At 37.9% G+C, this 22,360-nt stretch overlaps 1 protein-coding gene and 1 pseudogene across 2 annotated transcripts in view; both read left to right on the forward strand.

The window, feature by feature from the left end:
• Positions 1-22,360, forward strand: part of MED13L (mediator complex subunit 13L) — a 301,400-nt gene that overhangs the window by 57,730 nt on the left and 221,310 nt on the right. The gene's annotated exons all lie outside the window — the stretch shown is intronic.
• LOC114219072 (small ribosomal subunit protein uS2 pseudogene) lies at positions 19,300-20,372 on the forward strand (annotated as a pseudogene).

The raw sequence follows: 22,360 nt of genomic DNA on the forward strand, positions 1-22,360 counted from the left end.
GGAATTCTGTACTTTGCTGTGTGACTCAGTTGTACTTTTAAAGATACCTTAGGGTTTTTTTTCTGCAAGGGGTATGTGTATATATGGAGGGGGTTGTTATAAAGGGAGTCTTTACAAGTTGGATGTAATTCTGTTTTGCTAGATTTGAACTTTAATTCTGGGCTTATGAGCAAAGACTTCAGAAAGCATTTCTTGGCTTTTCTAACTTATTGCTAAATTAACTCTCCACCAGAAATATGTTCCTTGAAATAAAAGGATCTCTTATTTGGTAGTGATCATTATGTGCAGGTAAATCAGAAACATCAAACTTAGGAATTTGGAAGAATAAATTATAAAATGTTAAAAAGAAAAGTAACTTTTGCATTCTAGGAAAAACTTGCAAATAATTTTAGTGTTTTTATTTTTATTTTTTAACTCCCAAATATCTGCTCCTCCATACTTGCCTTTGCCTTTGTTTTGGAAGCAGTTCAAAGGTAAAAACTCCTGGTTTGTTTTTATATAGCTGGGAGGTCTCCCCTCCCTCCCTTCCTGTTCTGCTTTCTGTCTTCTTTCTCATCCATCTGTTAGTCCATTGGTCCTTCTATCCTTGTGAAAAGGAATTGGTGGGAAGGCGTCCTGCTTGATTTATTGAAGGAGAGTGAGTAACTGAAGTTTATACTACAAAAGTTCATCAGGCCATGCAAATTATGGGAGCAGTAGGCTTTATACTTCATTTAAAAAATGGTTTTTCTTCCAGCATTGGATTAGTTTTTAGATGCTAGTATTGAGACTGTCATTGACAATAGTAGTTGCTTTTTTCTTTTTAGGATAGCCATCTCTCATTGCCATAGCAACATCCCAGAAGACAGTCTGCTTGATCTAATGGCAGCATGTCAAGGAGTTGCCTTGAGCATACTCCACTTTCTGAGATTGTACTGGGATTTTTAGTTTCAGAAGGAAGGTGGTAACATATGTTCTAATTCTGTGTCCTTTCTGCTGTAGTTTTGTTGTCTGTAAGGACTGTGTATTTTTAGGAATCACTTGAGATACCTGATATTATTTAAAGTTCATTGTTTTGTATAAATAGATTATTAGGGTAGAACATATTTGATTTTGTTTTTTTATGTGTTTTGCTGAGACTAGGTTAAAGGTTTTTTTTTTTGGAGGGGGGCTGTTACATGAGCTACAGGAGATTACGGTTGAATACTGTATTATGTTGGAGAAGTAGATTTTATTTAAGTTCCTCCATATATAGTATATTTGTGGAATAATTTTAACTATTTATAGTTGTTTGACCTTAAAAAAAGCTTCCTAGTAGAAAGGTGAATTTATAAGAAATACTGCCATAGTATATTCGGATGAAAAGGAAAAGAAAATGATGGGATTGAATTCTCTGATACACAGAACTTTTGATGATTTTATAAGAGAGAGAGAGACTATTATTCTTGAGTTACATTTGTTCAAATAAGAAAATAATGTATCAATTCTAGTCATTTATACAAAGTAACTTAAACATATTAAACAATCACCAGCTTAATCTCATGGGTTTCTAAGAGGTTGTTATTTGCAAACTTTAAAACTTAATATAATAATATATAATAGATATAATAACATCTGGTAGATTTGACTTCCTCAGAGAAAATGTTATATATACACATAATGTAATAAACATTTGAAAAAAGTTGTTTTTCATTATCTCAACTTATTTCAGTAATTGTTCAGTCTTAAGAATATGTTGCAGAACTGTTAGAAACTGCTACGTAACAGAGCCATGTATAACAAAGTTTATAAACTTAATATAATGAAAGATTAAAATGTGATATACGGAGTAGTGTAATTGAGAAGGAAACTTTATATTAGGGATGTAGAGATTGGCAATTTAAGACTTCTGATGAGTACTTTTATTTTTTTATTTTAATATTTATTTATTTAAGATTTTATTTTTAATTGGGGCTTGAACTCAGCCCTGAGATCAAGAGTTGCATGATGCTCCACCAACTGAGCCAGCCAGGCAGCGCAGTACTTTTGTTAAGGTTAAACTGAGCAAAATCTTAGAACTTTCTAGATTTATTTTTGTATTCTATTCTTATCTTTCTGGATTACCATAAAAATTATTTCTTTTTTTTCCATAAAAATTATTTCTAACTCCCAAATTCGGCTGTCTCAGTGTATAAATCAGTTTCAGGGTATGCCTCTAAAGATTATTTATTTTAGAAAGGGGAGACGGAGGGAGCACGAGTGGGAGGAGCAGAGTGAGAGGGAGAGAATTTCAAGCAGACTCCACACTGAGCTTGGAGCTCATCGTGAGGCTTGATCTCACATCCAATCCATGAGATGATGACCTGAGTCCACACCAAGAGTCAGACACTTAATTGAGGCGCCATACAGGCACACCTATACATGACTAATATTTAGAGATGTAAAGAAAGTTTTTTTTTCTTCTGTGAGTTCATGCCTCCTCTTACCATGTGTAGTTCTTTAAGTTTTAACTGATTAAATAAAATGACACATTGAAATCCTTAGGCACATGACCACATTTCAGGTGCTCAATAGCCATATATGGCTAAGGGCTACACTGATGGACAGTGCAGATAAAAACATTTCCATTACCACAGAAGTTCTATTGGACAGTGCTAGCTAAGTGTAGGGACAGAACCAACAATGGCTGGAAATGGCAGAAGGACCATTTTGGCCTCATCTTAAGGAAGAGGCACTGAAAGTGTTCTAGCAGAAGACCATTGAGCCAGGAATGTGGTAGGATCTTTTTTCATCTGGCTGGGGGCTTAAAAAGGGTATCATGAAAAAGGGTATCATGACATTTTCTCCTAGTCCTGCATTAGCCCTCCCTCACTTCTTCCTTCTCTCTCTTCCCTCTCTGTCTTTGTCTTCTTCCCTTCCTTTCTTCCTTTTTTACATGGCAGTGAATTTATTGATTATGTTAGGAAACTAGGTTTCTTGATGGTTTCCCTAAGCTTTTCAAGTTGACGGCTTCATGTGGTAAACCTGAGAGTGCTTTTCAGCATCTGTTTTTCACAAGATTTATCTTGATCTCTTGATGAGCTTTCATTTATAAATGCCACTCCACTTCCATTAGCTTTATTTAGAGGTTTCTGTATTCATGATCTTGCCAGTTTACTATTTACATTTTTTCTAAACCCAGGCAGGATTTGTGGATGCTTATTTATATGGTTCTGCTTGTGTGCTAGAATAAATGTGATAGATAAATTGTGCCAGTTTTGGATTTTACAATCCTTGGTGGCTTTTTGTAGTGTATTTGTGAATGTTAGCTGCTCTACAGAACATAGTCATTTTCCCTGAAGGACATGTGGTTGGATTTTAGGGCCCTATGATACCAATATAGAAACATCATGAAGGTATGTGTTGTTACCTTGTAAGATTGTAAGATTGATTTTGGGCTGTTTGTTTTGGGGTGATGTTAAGGAATTTTAGGAGATACGATATGTATTCTTTGAAATAAGGCAGTTCATTCAATAAACATTTATTAAATGGTCTCAGAGGTTTGGAAGAAGTAAGAATATTATTCATACCATTTGCTTAGTGGTTTAGAGATTTCCTTTAGGAATGTAAATGTGGCTTCATTTCATAGCTGTCTACTTGAATGCAGTTGAAGTTCCAGATATGCAATCCAAGTTATACTCTATCCTGAAATGATCTCACTGAAGATTCTGATCCTTTGAATACACTCTAGAGAATGTGTGCTATTGTGGTGATTGGAAATCATTTTGAGGTGCTTTTGCTAATTAACCATGCTTATGAGATTTGTACTTTAGACTCCGTAAAGCCTACTTGCCCTCCCTGCCACAATGCTATATGTCATGTTATGTGGAAGTTGCAATGGGAGGGGAAGGCCTGTGAGTTTGACTTCAGTCAAATTGGCTTAGCATACTTTGTGGCATTTTGACTGTCCTGTAACATTAGAAAAATTTAGGGGGGAAATGGTTAACTTTCTTAGAGCTTTTAGAAGAGTATTTCAGGAGGAAGGCTAATTTTAGTTCAGCCATGGTTAAATGTTATTAGTATTGAGAGCCTAGATTATAGTTGAACTACTTGGAAATTTTCTGGGCTTACCACAGTTTGAGGACTCTGTATCATTTGAGGAAGTATTGTTTTGGTTTTACTTTGGCCTTGGGGACCATGTAAGTGGGTCTGGAACAAGTCTCACTGTGGTAGGAGGTTGGCTGTTGTAGTTATCTGACCACTCCTTCAGTAGTGTGTAGGAAGCAGTGAGGAATAGGAAGAAAAATACTTAAGAAGGAAAGCATAGTAGAGGTTAGTTGAGTTAGAATGTGTAAACCGGGTGAAGAGCAGTGATTTTTTGAGTTAGTGTTTCAAAAAAGTGTGGGGTGGTCATGGTTTGCTGGGCAAGGCATCAGAAAGGGCTAGACACTGATAATGTGGCAGAATTGTAGTAGTAAATATTTTTTTTAAACAAAGCTATGTTTTTTTAAACAAAGGAAATAACCCAGTCTGTATGATTTTTCTGTGGATAGTTTAAGCATATTTCCTCAGTGTGACCTTTGGGTTCTTACTTAATCTAAAGTAGAAGTTATTAAAGGATATTGGACATTGAGGTATATCTCCTTTGTTTATAATTTTTCCTCAGGAATCAGGAACTTTAAAGCCTGTGCTCTCTGTAATATACTTTCAATATTTCAAGTCTGTTGGTAATGGCTACCTAAAATGTTGACAGTTTAAAAAAACCATTAGGCTCTGAACACTCCCTGTAAACACTGATAATTCTTGCATAGGTACATTTTATTTTATGAAGACACACACACACACATTTATACATGTATTTCTATTTATATTAATTGGAATGCATAAAATATATTACGTATGATGCCCTTTTTTGGGCAGGGGGTTAACATTTCCATTTTTTGTATCACACACCAGGTAACAACAACAACAACAACAACAACAACATTATCATCATCATCATTATTATTATTTTCTGATGCTTTATATTCTTCATACAGACTGTATGAATTAGTTTTGTCCCTTTTCAAACGTTATAATTAGAACATTTGAGTTTTACTTGAGTTATTATTAAAATGGCAGGTGTGATAGGACTAGCATTTGAAGAAAGTTTTCCAAAGACCTTCAAATAGGTTAACTTTACTATATAGAGTGATAGTTAACTTTCCTCTAAAGGTGACGTGAGTTTAAATTTTTGAATATTATTATGAACTCATGGATTTAAATATATTATTTCAATCGATTTTTTAAAAAAGATTTTGTTTATTTGTTTGACAGAGAGAGATAGCGAGAGAGGGAACACAAACAGGGGGAGTGGGAGAGGGAGAAGCAGGCTCCGCGGAGCAGGGAGCCCGATGCGGGGCTCGATCCTAGGACCCCGGGATCATGACCTGAGCCGAAGGCAGACGCTTAACCATCTGAGCCACCCAGGCGCCCCATTTCAATCAATTATAGTTGTCCTTCTTAATATTTAAATTGTCCCATCCTTGGGCCAGTGGAATATTTAAGATGGCTTCTAAGTCCTTTTGACATGACTGTAGAAGTCATTGATATCTTGCTTGTTTTTTGGCACAACAGGGTATTCCAGACTTAACGTGAACATTTTCTGCTCCAGATCTGTCATCAGCCATTTTGCCACAGAATTCTGGTTCCTTTAAGTGGGATTAGAGACCATAATCTGAGCACTGGCGATTTTCTTTGCTATTAACTTAATCATTGTTTCTCGGCTTTTTCAGTGAACAGATCTAGGTATATGTCCTCCCTCCCTTTTAAAGGTAAGGAATATTGTAATTCATACTAATCCTTAGCAATTCAGGTTCATGACTACAGGGCTTTTGCTTAATGCCATCTTTCTTGTATCTGTGTCTTCTTTCCCCTGTGCCACGACTGCTGATGCACAACTTAGTGTCTCATTTGCTTTATCCCATACCACATATATAGTAGTCTTAGAATAACGACACTGCTGTGACTAAAACAGAACTCTTTGTTGTTGGGGTCTGTTATTGGATAGATGTATTTTTACAGATTTTTTTCAGTTGTCCTTTGTGTATATCCTATTTGTAGGCACTCAGAATAATCACTCTCTGTGTGGTTTTGTCACCAGTTGGTTACACAGTGAGGTGCATTTGTTTAATTTTACTTCTGAATTTTTAGAGGTTATATAAAAAGTTTGATCTTGTTTTATAATTATGTGAAATGTGATTCCAAAGTTAAATGTACAAAGCAAAGCATATTCAGAGAAGTCAAGCAAAAAATCATTTTCTTTTTTAATTTGGTCAGTAGTGATTTGTATAGAAGATACAGATTTATTTTTGTTTTATATTCTTTTGGAATGTTTAAATAGGGACACATACACAGTTAGAAATCAGTACTTTAGTAATAACTTCCTTATGCTCTAGGTCCCCAGGTAATTAATAATAGAGAGAGGAATGCAGGTTAAAAAAAAAGGACAGGCTGTCCTTGATAGCCCTTGACTTAACTAGTTTTGCATCTCATTATAGTTTTTTCTCTTTCTGTAAGTTTTATTCATCCCTCTTGAATGATGATAGATGTTCATTCCTGAGATTAAGTCTTGAATGTATTGGTTTCAATGATTTTGTCTCCCATATGAAGAAGTATCATTCTTTCTCTCCTCATTACAAGTAGTAGAGCTTGGCTCTGTTAGTCTGAGCTTAAGGTAAGTTTTTAGCTGTTCTGTTGCTTTGGCAACTTTGGAAATATAATACCTAATATGGCTAGATCTGCTGAAGGTAATCCCCTAAAGGTTGGTAGCTTTCTTAATTTTCTCCAGCTTACCATTGCTGTTTTAAGTTTCATGTTTTCTTTCTGCAACCAAAAACAAAAACAAAAACACCAAAAACCCCAAGTTTTTAAGTTATGCGGTATATTTTATTTTTATTTTTTAAAGATTTTTATTTATTTATTTAACAGAGGAGACACAGTGAGAGAGGGAACACAAGCAGGGGGAGTGGGAGAGAGAGAATTCCTGCTGAGCCGGGAGCCCAGCGTGGGACTTGATTCCAGGACCCTGGGATCGTGACCTGAGCTGAAGGCAGATGCTTAATGACTGAGCCACCCAGGCGCCCCTATCCAGTATATTTTAAATGCTTCAAAGAAGAAAACATACGTACTAAATATATTTCAGGGGGCATTTAATATGTATGGTTATGATTATCCCAGTGATGAAGCTTGTATTTCCTTAAAGCAGGCAGTATTACTGCTTTCTCAGGCCCCAGGATGGCAGAAGATAGATTTGAATTATGAAAGGACAAGATAGGAAAATAATTGGGGTCAGTCTCAAATGGATTAGATTGGTGGCCATTTATCAAAACATACCTGTTTTTATAATTGTCTGTAACCCAGTTGCTTCTTAATGGAATTGGTAGCCCAGAGTTTCCTCCCTCCTCTGGCCGAAGAAAATAGGCAAGGAGTGCCAGAGTGGGAATGGGTAGGAAAAGCAGCTCTTCTTCTTAAAAGACTCTTCTTTGTTTTGGCAGATCTGTTCAGAAGGTGATTCTTTTGTGGGGTGGGTGGGAGTGACCATTTGTGCTTCCTTCGTGGGTGGCACGAAGGAATCTAATAAAAACCCATGTCTTCAGTCCTAAATAACTGCGGAGAAGAGGCCTAGTCCTATCTGAGTGTCACTAAGTGAAAAGAAACTGGGAAAAAAGAAGAAAAAAATGACTTGGGAAAACACTTTCTACAGCACATCTTTTTGAAGTGCCATCTCATCTTCCATGCATTATTGGAATATGCATTAACTGACATTTGAAGTGCTTGTGAGTCTGGAACTCTAGAACAAACCGATGAAGGTAAAGTAGTCCTACTTCTCTCTTCCTTTACTGGTAGCTTTGCTATCTCCAGTACTGCTTTTTCAGACCTGATTAAGCTTTGGCAGCAATGTGAGACTGAACCCTTGTGTCCCAGAAGTCAAACCACATGTGTAACTGGTTAATGTAGGGGGGCATGTGCGATTGGAGGGAAGGACTATCCCCTTCCACTTACTAACTATCCAAGCTAGGCCTGAGAAGAGATGGTAGAGAAGTGGTATATGTAAGTGAGTACCAACTGTGATCAGCTCCAGGAACACACTGCTGATTTTTCTGGTGATGATAAATTATTCCTGTCCTTTATCTTAGCCATTTCGTATATTCTGAAAGGTGTCACATCTTGTCCTCTGCCAATTCATCTTGGACTCTGGCTGGGTTACCTGTGAAAGTAAGATGGCAGACAGGGATCCACATGCAAGTCACGTAAAGTTTAGGAGGAAGAGCAAGAGCCAGGTGTAGGGAATACAGTGTGTTGAAATTAAGTAGGAAGTGTAGGGGTAGAACAAAGGAAGACGCATAACGGAGAGCAAGAGAAAGAACAGGGAATGAGGCAAGCAAGGTTCTATATTAAAAGCCAGGGCAGCATTCAAACACCTAGACATATACTAGAGGCAAGGTAATTGGTTAAAGGTTTATAATTTAGGAGTCAGATCATCTCCACTGAAAAAAAGGACTGTTGGGAGAACTGGTATGAGCCATTTGTAGAATGGCTGCTGAGACAGCGGTCTCTCCTAGGTGGAAAAGTTCTTAGAGGTTCTTACTAGGCAGTAGTAGGATAATAGGAAACGCAGCAATTCATTTTACCTATGGCAGCTCCTGACTTCAGACACCGGTCTAAATCACGAGGGGGTTTATGGTAAGTAAGGTTTTGGTAAGTTCTCTTCTCTGTCAAAGTAGACGGATTTCTAGATTGAGATCCCTAAAATCTGGATCTGTTTTGTATGCAGAAACAAAATTTTGAGTTAGGTTGACTTTTGGAAGCAGATCTCTAGGTTGCTGTGGTATGGCATACTATTGACATTTGGAAGAGATGCATCTTGAAGTCTTCCAGCAGTCCCAGTTTTGCGAATACCATTATGACATAAAATTTTCCTTCGTAAAATAAAATTTTTGCCCTGCTGGTCCACTCACCAAAAATATTTTTGCAGATGGCTTTTTCTTGTTTCTGACTAAGCATATGGTCACTGGTTCCATTTATAAGTCTGAGTGATCCCCAGTGACTTTCCTCCCTTGTCCTTTTGGCTAACACTAGTCATTCCTTAAGCCTCTTCACTGTCAACAGTTGGCTGCTTTTTATTTTTATGTCCATTTCTTATAAAAGAAGAACGCTTGCAACAATAGCTTCAGGAAAGTTACTGTGTTTCTCTGGCAACAAGTAGAGAAAAATAAACAACAATGAAAAAATTGCAAACCCACCTGTGGGGCTCATTTGCAAGTGAAATGACTGCTCCCTTTTACCAGCCTGTGCACCAGCAGCTCACATTCTGGCCTCTGCAAAATTGTACTTACTACATTGCAGTGGCCCTTTCTTTACATCTTGAATAGTTGAAACTAAAAACTTCAAATCGATCACTACCAAAGATCTTCTCTGTATTCTTCCTTTCATCTGTCAGTTTTCTTTGAAAAAATTTAAAGCAATTTATTTGTAAATTAATACTAACTTTACCAATAATAGGGTTGTAGGGATGTTAGGATTCTAACCATATTAAATAAAGTTCTTAAAAGAGGCATAGAGAAATTAAATAGCATGTATTTCCATATCTGACTTTCTTGTCAGTTTTCTAGTATGATTTCCTTTTAGAACTTAATGAGGATACCATTTTAGATGTTAACCTTTGTTCACAGTGGGCATTTAATTCTGGGGATAAATGTAGTGGTGTAATTATCTGACATCCTGCTTATATGGAAACATATGTTTGGTTCCTTTGGGTTCTTATATCTTTTTCTTACTTTGAAATTTCATCGGTTTGTAAACAATTATACGTGTTGTCATGTGTTGGTATAAACCTTCTGTTATCCATGTTTTCTACTTCCATCATATACCACCATTAGGACATTAGCAACGTGAATTTAATTTTCTTCCATAGAAGTAAGAATGTGAGCATGATTGTTTGGGCCTATTATTAAGGAAGGGCTAAAGGCTTATTAGGTTTTCTTATACACCTTTAAAAGTAGAGTGAATTTCTGGGTGCCTGGGTGGCTCAGTCGTTAAGCGTCTGCCTTTGGCTCAGGTCATGATTCCAGGGTCCTGGGATCGAGCCCCGCATCGGGCTCCCTGCTCCTCAGGAGGCCTGCTTCTCCCTCTTCCACTCCCCCTGCTTGTGTTCCCTCTCTCGCTGTGTCTCTCTCTGTCAAATAAATAAATAAGATCCTTAAAAAAAAAAAAAGTAGAGTGAATTTCTGACCTTTCGTCTTTGAGTATATGTAGATAAAGCTTAGTACTGCATTTGAAAACTGTGGTTGTGTATATTTAATCCTTCAGCTGTATGATTGAAAATTCTTGATACAGAGGAATTTTTGAAATTTACAGTGTTTATTTTATGCTTTGTTGAATGAATTCTGTCAATTAGGAATTCTTTTGGTGGAATAAAATTAAATTGTGTTCCTAAGATTTTGTCTTTTTCCTCCTCACCTCCCTTTTATCTTTTGTTGTCAAATACTTCAATATGTCTATAATTTTCAAGTTACAAAGTTTCTTTCAAAGTTTGGTGTTAAATGTTATGCACCATAATGCTAAACGTCTTTATTCTGTGGTTATTGGGACTTACCATTTAATCATCCATCCACCCATCCTTGTTTGTGTTGTTTTGGAGATTCCTATGCTATAAGGATTTGCAGTTTAGTGTGGTCCTACTCGTTATAATGCCAGGCTTTTAAGTCTTTGGCATTTTTAACTCATTTTACTCTGTTCTGATTGAAAGAATTAATGAGTTTTAATAAAAGTCTTAACATTTCACAAAGAAATTCCTTTTTATTTTACCCACTCTTTGAATTATGTTGAAGCTTTTAGTTAACTTTTACAGGTAGCACTACACCATGATGAATAGTAATACCACATGTCTCTTGCAGTATTAAATAGATGTAGCCTATTAGTTTATCTACTGCAAAGCAAGTTTCTGTAAAACAAATTTCACTTTACTGTTAAATTCCATTTCAAACGACAGTCGTAATCTTACAGGATGTTAGAACTTTAAGGACTATTTATTTTGCACATCATTTGCAAACATAAGCAGAACCTACTTGCAAAACCAAATCTTACATGAACCCGTAACGTGTTAAAAAACAGACTTCAGCTGAGTAAATTTTAAAAGATCTCATTGGCTTTTTCAGTGAGTCATGAATTCGGGTAGCATCCCATCTAGCAGATAGAAAGGAGCTTGGAAGAGCCGTACAGAATGGAAGACTTTATAGCCGGAGGTGAGATTCTAGCAGAGAGCTGATTGTTTCAGACTAGGTCACCTTGCTCTGGTGGATGGCAGGGGTCTGCCGGGCAGAATACCTCATTTATGGCAACCGGTAATCCCAGACTGACTGGTTAGGATTACATTCCTGGGAGAGGCTGAAATAGGTACTAAGCCTCGGTTTGCTGATTTGGGCTCAACACAAGTGACTCCATTTTAGGCCTGTTGTCTCTTTTTTTGAACATGTGGTTTAACTGACATGGAAAACCAAAGCAAACATAAAACAATAAAACTGCTCTTTCTGCTTAAAGATGGTGTGAAGACGTTTGTCCTGACACCTGTGAGGCACTGTCGCCGAGCCTAAGAGTTCAGTGGAATGTGGTTTGGAGCCACTGATTTTAGTCCAGCCCTCCCCAGTCCCCCACCCCCACCCTCTTTTGGCAGGTGAGTAAACCCAGACTAAAGGCCTCTGTAGATTTCTGTGGAAAACAGTCATGAAATAAGTTTGAAGTTTTAGCAAAGCCCACTGCTCTGGTTTCCAGGTGCTTAGTAGTAGGTCCTCGCAAGGACAGCAGTGCTTCTGTAAAACTTTGTAATTTCTCTTTCTTTCATCCTTTTGCAAGATGTTATGTACTTTGAAGAAACGAGGTATACTATACTTTGAAGAAATCTTCTAGCTTTTCATTTACTCCCAAGCCTTTTGTGAGAAGGAACTTGAATTTTTCTTAAGCCCTAAAATTGCCTTATTGAGGAGGACGTGAGTGAATCTGTGGCAAGATGCTTGTTACGAAGAAGACCCCAGGAGATGTGGGTGGTCAGGGTTGGTGGGTTTTGGGGAAATCTAGGGGTTCCTTGTCCATCATGGCCTTGGGCTGTTTAGAAATGAGTAAACCAAGGCACAGAGAGGTGAAGTAACTTGCTCAGAGTCATCCAGTTAGTGGCAGATCCAGATCCAGATCTCTAATAAAGCTGTGCTTTTTCCCTTTTCCATTGTGCTCTTTTACCTCTAGCTACAATATTTGAGAAGATACAGTGTTGTATTTCTCAAGTAGAGGGCATCTCATCCTTAAATTCAAGACTTAGGGCCTGTAAATTGGTGTTTTTCTTTATCTTTTAAGAAGTCTTAAGCTGTGTAAAAATATTCTGCTTTGAACGAAGGAACTGATATCTGCCAAAATCATTATTGAGCTTCTCTACTCATTTATTTTCTTGAGATTGAAATGAAACTTTTTGAACACAGCCTTACTGAATATGGATTTCAGAGCCATAATAATGCTTCTTGCCTCTGCAGATTTTGAATTGATCTGAGTTTGGCAGTGAATTATGTATGTGTTATTTCAGGAATTTTGCACATGCCCTGCTTTAAACCACTGATTATTTTTGTAAAATGCTGTTGTGTGGATTTGGCTCATTCCATTGACGCTGAACTCATCAGATGGCTATATTGTCTTCTAGGAATGTGACTTGAATTGATTAAATGGCACAGGCAATAACATCTGTTTTGTAAAGCTAGTTTAGTTCCCTAAAACTTAAAATTTTCAAATTTACAGCCTACAGATAGAATAAACCTTATTTCTTTTATGCTGTAAAAACATTTCCACGGAGTTTTGATGATTTGTTTTAACCTTATTAACATAATTCTGATAACTTATTTTCTTGTTGTATTGTTCATTTTCAAGGAAAGGTAACATTAGGAATGTTAGAAACTTAATCTGAAGTGAGTGGTTCTTAACTTCTTTAGCAGAAAGCTTTGGATGGTCTCCCTAGAAAAAGCACCTGTGCACATGTTCCTGAAACACTGTGTACACTTGCAGGGAGATGGAGCTCTCTGGGGGCAGACCCCCTGAAGTCCATTACCCGGGATGATGTTTTGTGCTTCACATGTGTTCCTAAGTATGTTAATAATGCTGGTGACCATGAACCAAAATTACCTTCTTTATGCACAGATTTGATTTGATTTTTTATATTTATTTATTTATTTATTTATTTATTTAAGATTTTAATTTATTTGACACAGATGGATAATGAGAGAGAGAGAGCACAAGCAGGGGGAGTGGCAGGCAGAGGGAGAGGGAGAAGCAGGCTCCCCGCGGAGGAAGAAGCCCTGTGTCGGCCTCGATCCCAGGACTGGGATCATGACCTGAACCAAAGGCAGTTGCTTAACCAACTGAGCCACCCAGGTGCCCCTATGCACAGATTTTAGATTTATAGAATATTTGAGTCACTATTTAAAAAGTAAAGTATTTCATGATGTTGATCTGCATATGTATCATTTTTATTTCTCTGTTGTATTGTCTATTTTTATTCTTTTTCCTCTTCCCTAATAGTTTTTTCAGGGAGGGAAACATCCATTTCAGGGTTTCTTGATTTACTATTCCAGCCCAATTAATTTGGATACATTTGATGACCAGTTTATAGGATAGATAAATGGCATTAAAATTAAAAAAAATGCTGAAAATATGCTTATTAGATTTTGTCATGTAGAGGTTCTTTCCTTACTGGTTTTTGTGTATGATGTTTCTAAATGATAATTTTAACCTAAATCAGTTTGGGATGAAGTACTTTAGAGAACATGGAGACTTAGGTAGAGGCAGACGCTCTCCTGTGACAAGCCTGGGGGGGGGCTTGTTTATCAAGCCAGTGGGTGTGCACTGTTTTGTTTAGTTGACCTAGTAGTCTTTGCATGGTTGGTTCTCTTGCAGTGTGGAGTCTTGCTAGCGGTTTCAAGGCTAGCATGTGTATTTACTAGAGAATCTTGAGGATGGTTGTACTTCTTTTGTAACCTCCTCTCTTCAAATTGGATTTCTATTTTAAACTCAGAGGGCATGTCCATTTATGTGCCAGCCCACCCCTTGAAATTATAACAACAGTAGCTGTCATATCTATTATGTGACAAGAACTTTTAATATATTCTCTACCTCCAGCCCTTTATTTAAAAAACTTGCCAACTAGTGCTCATTTTATCAGTTATCTTTAATCATTAAACCAATTCAAATTCATTGATAGAAAATTGAGATTCGGTGAGGGTACTATGTTTGAAGTGTGCTTAATAAGTATCAGTTGCGTTATCATAGGTTTTACCTACCAGAACTGTTTGCTTGCTGTGTTTCTTTCCTTCCCAGTGGGCTGTTGGCTTGTTGAGGACAGTCTCCGTACATACACTTAGCACTGATACCATACCTGCTAAATAATTCAGCAGTAGCTGAACAATTACTAGTTGAATGAATTCCCAAGAGTTTTACAATTTAGACCTGATAAGCAAGATTATTTTTCTTTACCTGTTCTCTTCATGTTTTAAATTATCTGAACTCCAAATGGTGTTTTACTAATAAGTGTGATAATTTATTGTGAATATAACTGATGTCTTGGGTTAGCATCATTTATACAATCAATGTGTGATGAGAAAGGTGGCTAAAATATATTAAATTGTTAACATTGTCAGAAGTACAAAAGTGCTTTGGAAATGTTGAATGGCTTCCATGTGGCGGCCATTGGTTTTTTTCCTGGTCTCAGAAGGAAATGAGACACTTAAAAAAGGCAAAGGATTGGGTCACTTTATCAAACAAATCTTATGTTGGTAAATGCATTTAATCACATATGGTTCAGAATGTTTTTTTCTCTTTTATTTGAGCCATAACAAAGTATTTTTGCTTTCTGCTGATTTAAATATTACCTAGAAGACACAATCTGGGATGGAAAATGCTCATATAGCCTTGAACTTTCTCAGGAAAATAATTTCCTCTTCTAATTGATGCCTCTTTCTAATATGCCCTTTAATATATAAAGATACTTGTTTTAGGTGATAAGCTTCTTCAACGTTGAAATATGATGTTAGGGCAGATGTATTTCCTTATTTTGGAGGATGTGGACAAGGGTAGGATTTGATACTGGACCAACAGGATTTTCCTGTTATAGGTTTGAATGAAAAAAAAAAAATAGTGGTCAATAAGTATGAAGTTCCAGTCTTAAAATTTCGTGACTGTTAAGCCAAATGGGAGCTATTTCCCTCTAAGTGCTTTAGGGCAATCAGTGCTAATGCTTTTACACGCTTACTGAAAGTAGAAATTTAGGCATTTGATGAAAGTATTTTTTGATAGATAATGTTTACAAGTGAGAGGATCAGCTTCTGTAAGCCTCAAGGGCAGCACAGTTTAAAATTTAGTACTTCTAAGTAAGGACTTAGTGTGTTCTGTAGATGAGGATATTGTTAGAGGAAGCTGTTTGACATAAAGGGCATGAAACCTGTACCACTTTTATGTAAAGTAGTCTTTTCTCAACTTTCTTAGGTAGAAATGGCTGAGATTATGTTTGTGAACTCTATTAAAAATCAACATTTGCGGGGCTCCTGGGTGGCTCAGTCGTTAGGCATCTGCCCTAGGCTCAGGTCATGATCCCAGGGTCCTGAGCTCCCTGCTCAGCGGGAAGCCTGCTTCTCCCTCTGCCACTCCCTCTGCCACTCCCCCTGCTTGTGCTCTCTCACTCTCTGTCGAATAAATAAAATCTTAAAAAAAAAAATCAGCATTTGCTTTACTTAGAGGATAAAACCCGTTTTCGTGGCTAATGTTGTATAAAATGGGTCAGCCCTCCCATGTAAAAGCTGATACAGGAGAGAAGAGGGAAGAGATGAGAGGACAGAGGGGACTGGAGAGGGAAGCGAGTCCTGGAGATGGATGGTTTGGGATGCTCAGAGCAGAGAAGAAGAATAGCAGGCAGTAGAAGATGACTTCTTCTCTGAATGGATCAGACAGTAACCCATCTACTTTACAGGTCCAAGTCAGTGTATCAAGCTGTAGATACTTAAATTTTGGTGCTTCCTAGGGGCAGGGAGGGTGAGAATCAGGACCTAAAGGGAGGTAGTAGGGGACACTAACATTGTGTAATTGTACTCTTAATATCTTATGTTCTTTAAAATCTGTGTCTTTATCCAAAGCGATAGCTGTAATTCATTTTACTAATACTAATTTTCTTAAAGCATGTTCATACATTCAGTTTTTATTATTCATCAGACAGTTTTTGCATGCTTATTATGTGGAGAGCTGTGAGCTGTAAGTGGTAAGAGCTCTGATTGTAAGAGGCATTTCTTGAGGCCCTGCCTTTAAGGAGCTCTTAGTCTAGAGGAAGTATTGGAAGCACGATGACTGACACAAGAAAGAGGTTAACTATCAAGTTACGGCAACGATAACTAATATTCAGGATGTTTTCCAGTTGAAACACTCTGTGCCCTCAACTCCATGAGTAAGGTTGTCAGACAAATCTCAATGTGCAGAGGCAGGCCCAAACTTCTACATGGTGTCATAGGAGTTGAAAGCAGTTTGTTCTGTTTGGTTGTTGATGGTAACTTTGCAAAAGTAGGCGGGACCTACTGCCTTTAAAGAAGACTAGGATTTCACTAGGAGGGGAGGAAGGAAAAGCTATGCAAAGCAGACAGCATAACATAAGAGAAATTATTTTTGTTTTTGAGTATATGACATGCACAGGATATGTTGAATACTCTTGGGTTACTTGAACATAGAATTTTATGTCAGGAGGGAGGAAAGGACAGATTGAGGCCAGGCTGTGGTAGAAGATTGACAGTACATTTCGTACCTAAGTAGAAAAAAAGATGAAATCTTTAAAAAATTTATTTTATTTTATTTTTTTTACATTTCACTTCTTCTTTAGTACTTTTTTTTTTTTTTAACATTCATTAAAACGTTACTGGATTGTTGGTGTGTGGAAGAAAAGTAACCCTTAACAACTCATGTTTTGGTTATCTGCCATACTTAAATAAACACTATTGATGGTGGAGCGCCTGGGTGGCTCAGTCGTTAAGTGTCTGCCTTCGGCTCAGGTCATGATCCCAGAGTCCTGGGATCGAGCCCTACGTTGGGATCCCTGCTTCACCGGAAGCCTGCTTCTCCCTCTCCCGCTCCCCCTGCTTATGTTCCCTCTCTTACAGTGTCTGTCTCTGTCAAACAAAACAAAACAAAACACCATTGATGGTATTTCTCATTTTTAATGAGTATGTGATTTCATAGGCATTTTCTAAGTAAGTGTTCTCTTATGTAAAAATTTTCTATCAAAGCAATTGCATTTATGTGAACATGTTAATTTTTTGTTTTTTTGCTTTTTATAAAAGAGGATGGATTGCTGGATGGTAAATGCTAATTTGAAAAGTTATGTTCCTTTGATTAAAAAAATCATAAATATTGCTTCCTAATTTTTATGATTTTAGCTAGCCGCTGGTGAATAACTGCTTTTGAAGCAGTTGGAGCTCCCATTTTTGTCCCAGAAGAACATCTTACTGATGAAAATAGAGTAATGGTTGTGCTAAATGACTGAAGAATGGACAAAGAGATAAAGCAGAGAACAGAGATAAGAGTTTCTTATGGCAGCCAGCCAAAGGCCTACTGACATTTACAGATAACTGAAAAAGCACGTGGTGTGTCTCTCTCCTGTGAGATGGATGCTGCCTGAGCTTCTAGTTCATGAGGCCAGGCCCTCCACTACGTACACAGTTCCCTTTTCCAGTTAGGCTGCATGTCTTTGGCTGTCTTGTCATCCCCTAGAGCTCAGTGTGAATTTATGGATCACCTGGGTGGAGATTGGACTAAAGTAGAGTCAATGTGCTGCTTATCACCAGCAAAGAATATACTTTTTCTTGCAGGGATACTGACTGATGTTCTATCTACAGTTTGTGTTTCAGGTTTGTATGGTTATTTTTTAAACTATTATGTACCTTTGAAATATTTCTAAAGATACATGTTCCCATCGAAATAAATGATTAAGATAGCTGTTTGAAGCCAGGTCTGCATAAACAAAAATTTATGTGCTTTTATTAATCTAGCATTCCTGCCACAACACCTAAAACTTGAACCAGTTGTATGTATATCTTGACCAGTCCAGATAAAACCATCAAGGCGCCTGGCTGGCGCAGTCAGTTGAGAGTCCCGACTCTTGGTTTAGGCTTAGGTCCTGATCTCAGGGTCCTGAGATGGAACACCTCCTCAGGCTCAGTGCTCAGTGGGGAGTCTGCTTGAGGATTCGCTCTCCCTCTGCCCCTCCACTCCCCTCTAAAATAAGCAAATCTTAAAAAACAAAACCTAAAAACCGTCAGTTCTTTAGCCGTATAGATACTAGAACTGCCAAAATGAGACTTAGAACTTGAGAGTTTAAGTGTAGCTTCTATAGCCAGCATTATTTTCTGATTACTTATTTTATTTTATTTTTTTTACAGATTTTATTTGTTTATTTGACAGAGAGAGAGACAGCAAGAGAGGGAACACAAGCAAGGGGAGTGTGAGAGGGAGAAGCAGGCCTCCCACCGAGCAGGGAGCCCGATGCGGGGCTGGATCCCAGGACCCTGGGATCATGACCTGAGCCGAAGGTAGACGCTTTAATGACTGAGCCACCCAGGCGCCCCTCTGATTACTTATTTTAAATTTAGAGGGAAAAATTAATAGGTATTTTTGATTGAATAATTTGTTAGAGCACTAGTTTTGCTTTTTGTTTATATATGTGATTTAACTTAAGAAATTTTTTTCTTTGTTGGGAATCACGTTACCTCAGTTCTATAATCTACTGTTCTATTACTCTTCTACCCCAATCCTAAGTTTTATTACCACAGATTTAAAAAGAAAAGCATTCTCATCTCATGCTTCATTTCTCTGGGTGTAGAAACTGAATTTCAAGGACTATGGAGTTGCAGCTGAAGACTGGGCCAGTCAGACTTTTTTGTTCATTGCACCCTATTTATTGGCACTCCGTTTCGGTTTTACTCTGTGGAACCACCCAGAAGACCACTGTGGTGTTCTTGGGTAGCGTGTGAACTATACAAATTAAAAAAACCATTCAAAATACAATTTAAAAATTAGGTTAAATTAGTTGTTAGTATTTTTTTTTCCTTGCCACTTGAAAGTTAGATGATACATTAGGTTAGAATGTTCCCTTTGTGTAAATTTCTTACACTGTTCATCTATCTGGGTATTAGTTGATTCAGTGTAAACCTTCTCTTTTCTGATATAAGGTTAATCTCTTGCCATTGCTTCTATGCTTGTTCTGAAACTGCTCTTAAACACATCTTGGAAACTCCTTATCTGTCCTTTATAGTCTGTATTTTTAAAAATTCTTTAGCTTTCCGAGCTACCCGGGGAAGTGTCCATACGGCGTTGTTTTGCGTTCCCGTCGTAACTTAAAGGGAAACTTTCACAATGTCCGGAGCCCTTGATGTCCTGCAAATGAAGGAGGAGGATGTCCTCAAATTCCTTGCAGCAGGAACCCATTTAGGTGGCTCCAACCTTGACTTTCAAATGGAACAGTACATCTACAAAAGGAAAAGTGATGGTATCTACATCATAAATCTGAAGAGAACCTGGGAGAAGCTTCTGCTGGCAGCTCATGCCATTGTTGCAATTGAAAACTCAGCTGATGTCAGTGTCATATCGTCCAGGAATACTGACCAGCGAGCTGTGCTGAAATTTGCTGCTGCTACCGGAGCCACTCCTATTGCCGGCTGCTTCACTCCTGGAACCTTCACTAACCAGATCCAGGCAGCCTTCCGGGAGCCGAGACTCTGGTGGTTACTGATCCCAGGGCTGACCACCAGCCTCTTACAGAAGTGTCCTATGTTAACCTGCCTACCATTGCTCTGTGTAACACAGACTCTCCTCTGCGCTATGTGGACATTGAGCTCCCTTGTTGTTGCAAGGGATGGCAATCAGTGGGTCTGATGTGGTGGATGCTGGCCAGGGAAGTTCTGCGCATGCATGGCACCATTTCCCGAGAACACCCATGGGAGGTCATGCCTGATCTCTACTTCTACAGAGATCCTGAAGAGATTGAAAAGGAAGAGCAGGCTGCTGCTGAAAAGGCTGTGACCAAGGAGGAATTTCAGGGTGAATGGACAGCTCCATCTCCTGAGTTCATTGCTACTCAGTCTGAAGTCGCAGACTGGTCTGAAGGCGTGCAGGTGCCCTTGGTGCCTATTCAGCAGTTCCCTACTGAAGACTGGAGCGCCCAGCTGGCCACTGAAGACTGGTCTGCAGCTCCCACTGCTCAGGCCACTGAATGGGTAGGAACAACCACTGAGTGGTCTTAAGCTGGTCTTCCACAAAGGCAAACAAAATGGAAATAGAAATGGAAAAGGTTGACGGAAAATAAACAGTTTGTAAAAAAAAAAAAAAAAAAAAAATTCTTTATCTCTGCCACATCCTGGTTAAAGTCTTCCTTATTATCTTCTCGTTCTTTGATTCCTTTTCAGTTTTTCTAGTTTATACTTTATCCCTTCTATTGAATTTTCAGCTTTACTATTTTAAATCTCAAATATTTATTTTCTTGCATTCTAAATTGATTTTCTCATTTCCATCTAATTTTGTTTCACTTTTGCTTGTTCATGAGTTTTATTCTTTTATAAAAGAAATTTAATAAATTTTCTTAGGTTTATCTTTTAGGAACTATTAAACATACTATTTTCAGGCATTTTCCAGACTTTTCTGATTCTGTTTTGTTTGGAGGGATATCATATTTTAGTTGCTGTATTTGTAGATTGTCTTTCTTATCAGCTTACTTCACATGTCATGGTACAACCTGTCAGGTCCCCCCACCCCCACATTCTCTTCTTATCTGGTGGTTTTGCAGGTGTTCTTAAGTGACTCTCCCTGCTGGGGCCCCCCATACAAAACCAGATCTTAGATCGGCAGGTTGGGGCACCTGCCGCCCCCCCCCCCCATGATATCTTGGTTCTGTGGGCTAGGCAACTGGATGAGGGTGCTTAGGCCTTAGTTGTTAGGTTGTGTATTCTCACTTTCTGGGTACTCAGAAGCCACACTTCCCATACAGACTGCTTACTTAACCCCTGGGCATCTGTTAGCAGCATTTCTTTTACAGCCTGATTTTTGACTCCAGTCTCTCATCCTGGGTAGGCTGTTTTTATTCCTGTTCTCAGAGGATCTGCAATCTAGGCCTCCACTGGTATCCTTCTAAAAGCACCCCAGCAGGCTCACAGCTTCAGCCCCTCTTAGTGTTGTATGTTTCTGTTTTGTGGAGATGTTTGTCGTTCTTATTTTTTTTTTTTTTAGGTGTGGCCATGCCTTTTGTTTTAATTAAAAAAAAATTTTTTTAGCCATGCCTTTTAAATTTCTCTTTATTTTATGTATAATTGTTATGTATCTGAAACAAGGTAGGTTTTCAAAATGATTGATGATGACATCTTAGGAAGTCCTGAGTTTTATCTGTAATTATGAGTAAATTAATTAAAAAAATAGAATGGTGCTACCTTATTACATTCCCAGTCATACTTTAACATTCCTTTGATTTTTTTTTAACCAACTTTTATATTCTGTAAGACATGTAGATTTTTGTCTTTTATATCTGTAAGACATGTGGATATAAAAAAATTTCTGCCAAATTTTTTTTACTTTGTGGGATATATGTGTGTGTGTGTATACATATATATATATATTTTAAGATTTTATTTATTTATTTGAGAGAGAGAGAGAGACAGAGAGTGCTTGAGAGAGAGCAAGCAGGAGCCAGAGGGGAAGGGCCAAGGGAGAGGGAGACAAACAGACTTGCCACTGAGTGGGGAGCCCTACGTGGGGCTCCGTCTAAGGACCCTGGGATCATGACCTGAGCCAAAGGCAGATGTTTGACTGACTGAGCCACCCAGGTGCCTCTGTCGGCTTTATATTTTTGAAATACTTTTCAGTGTGGTGAAAAGTGAATTTGATCAGATGGGTTGAAGATTGACAGATGAAGTAGTCTTAAATCGAATTATTTTTGCTATCCCTTTAATGATTAGGAATCATCCTGTACTTAAAAAGAAATGGGGGTGTTGGTACAGACAGGGTTTTATTCCCTTCTCTTCCCCTTCCTTTATTTCCTTCCTCTTCCTTTGTTTTGTCATTTACATCTCTCTCTGTAAAAAAATGGAATGTGGAAGATTCCACTTTAGTATTCTTATTTTGGTTCTGTGAAGTCTTAGAAGTTGTTGGAAGACTAGAAAGTTAATACAAGCTTTTTAATAATGAAGTTGAACTATGGTAGTGTCTATTTGCTAATTACTTTAAGTAATCATCTTTCAATAGCTTCTCCTTTGAGTTCACTATTACAGGGTTTTTTTTTTCTTTTTTTTTTAAATAAGACCCTTGTAATCATTTTCCTTGTGAATTGTATCTC

Source organism: Eumetopias jubatus, unplaced genomic scaffold, assembly GCF_037043125.1.
Source record: "Eumetopias jubatus isolate StellerSeaLion01/CBP00866 unplaced genomic scaffold, mEumJub1_p1.0 scaffold_16, whole genome shotgun sequence".
Taxonomy (NCBI): Eukaryota; Metazoa; Chordata; class Mammalia; order Carnivora; family Otariidae; genus Eumetopias; species Eumetopias jubatus.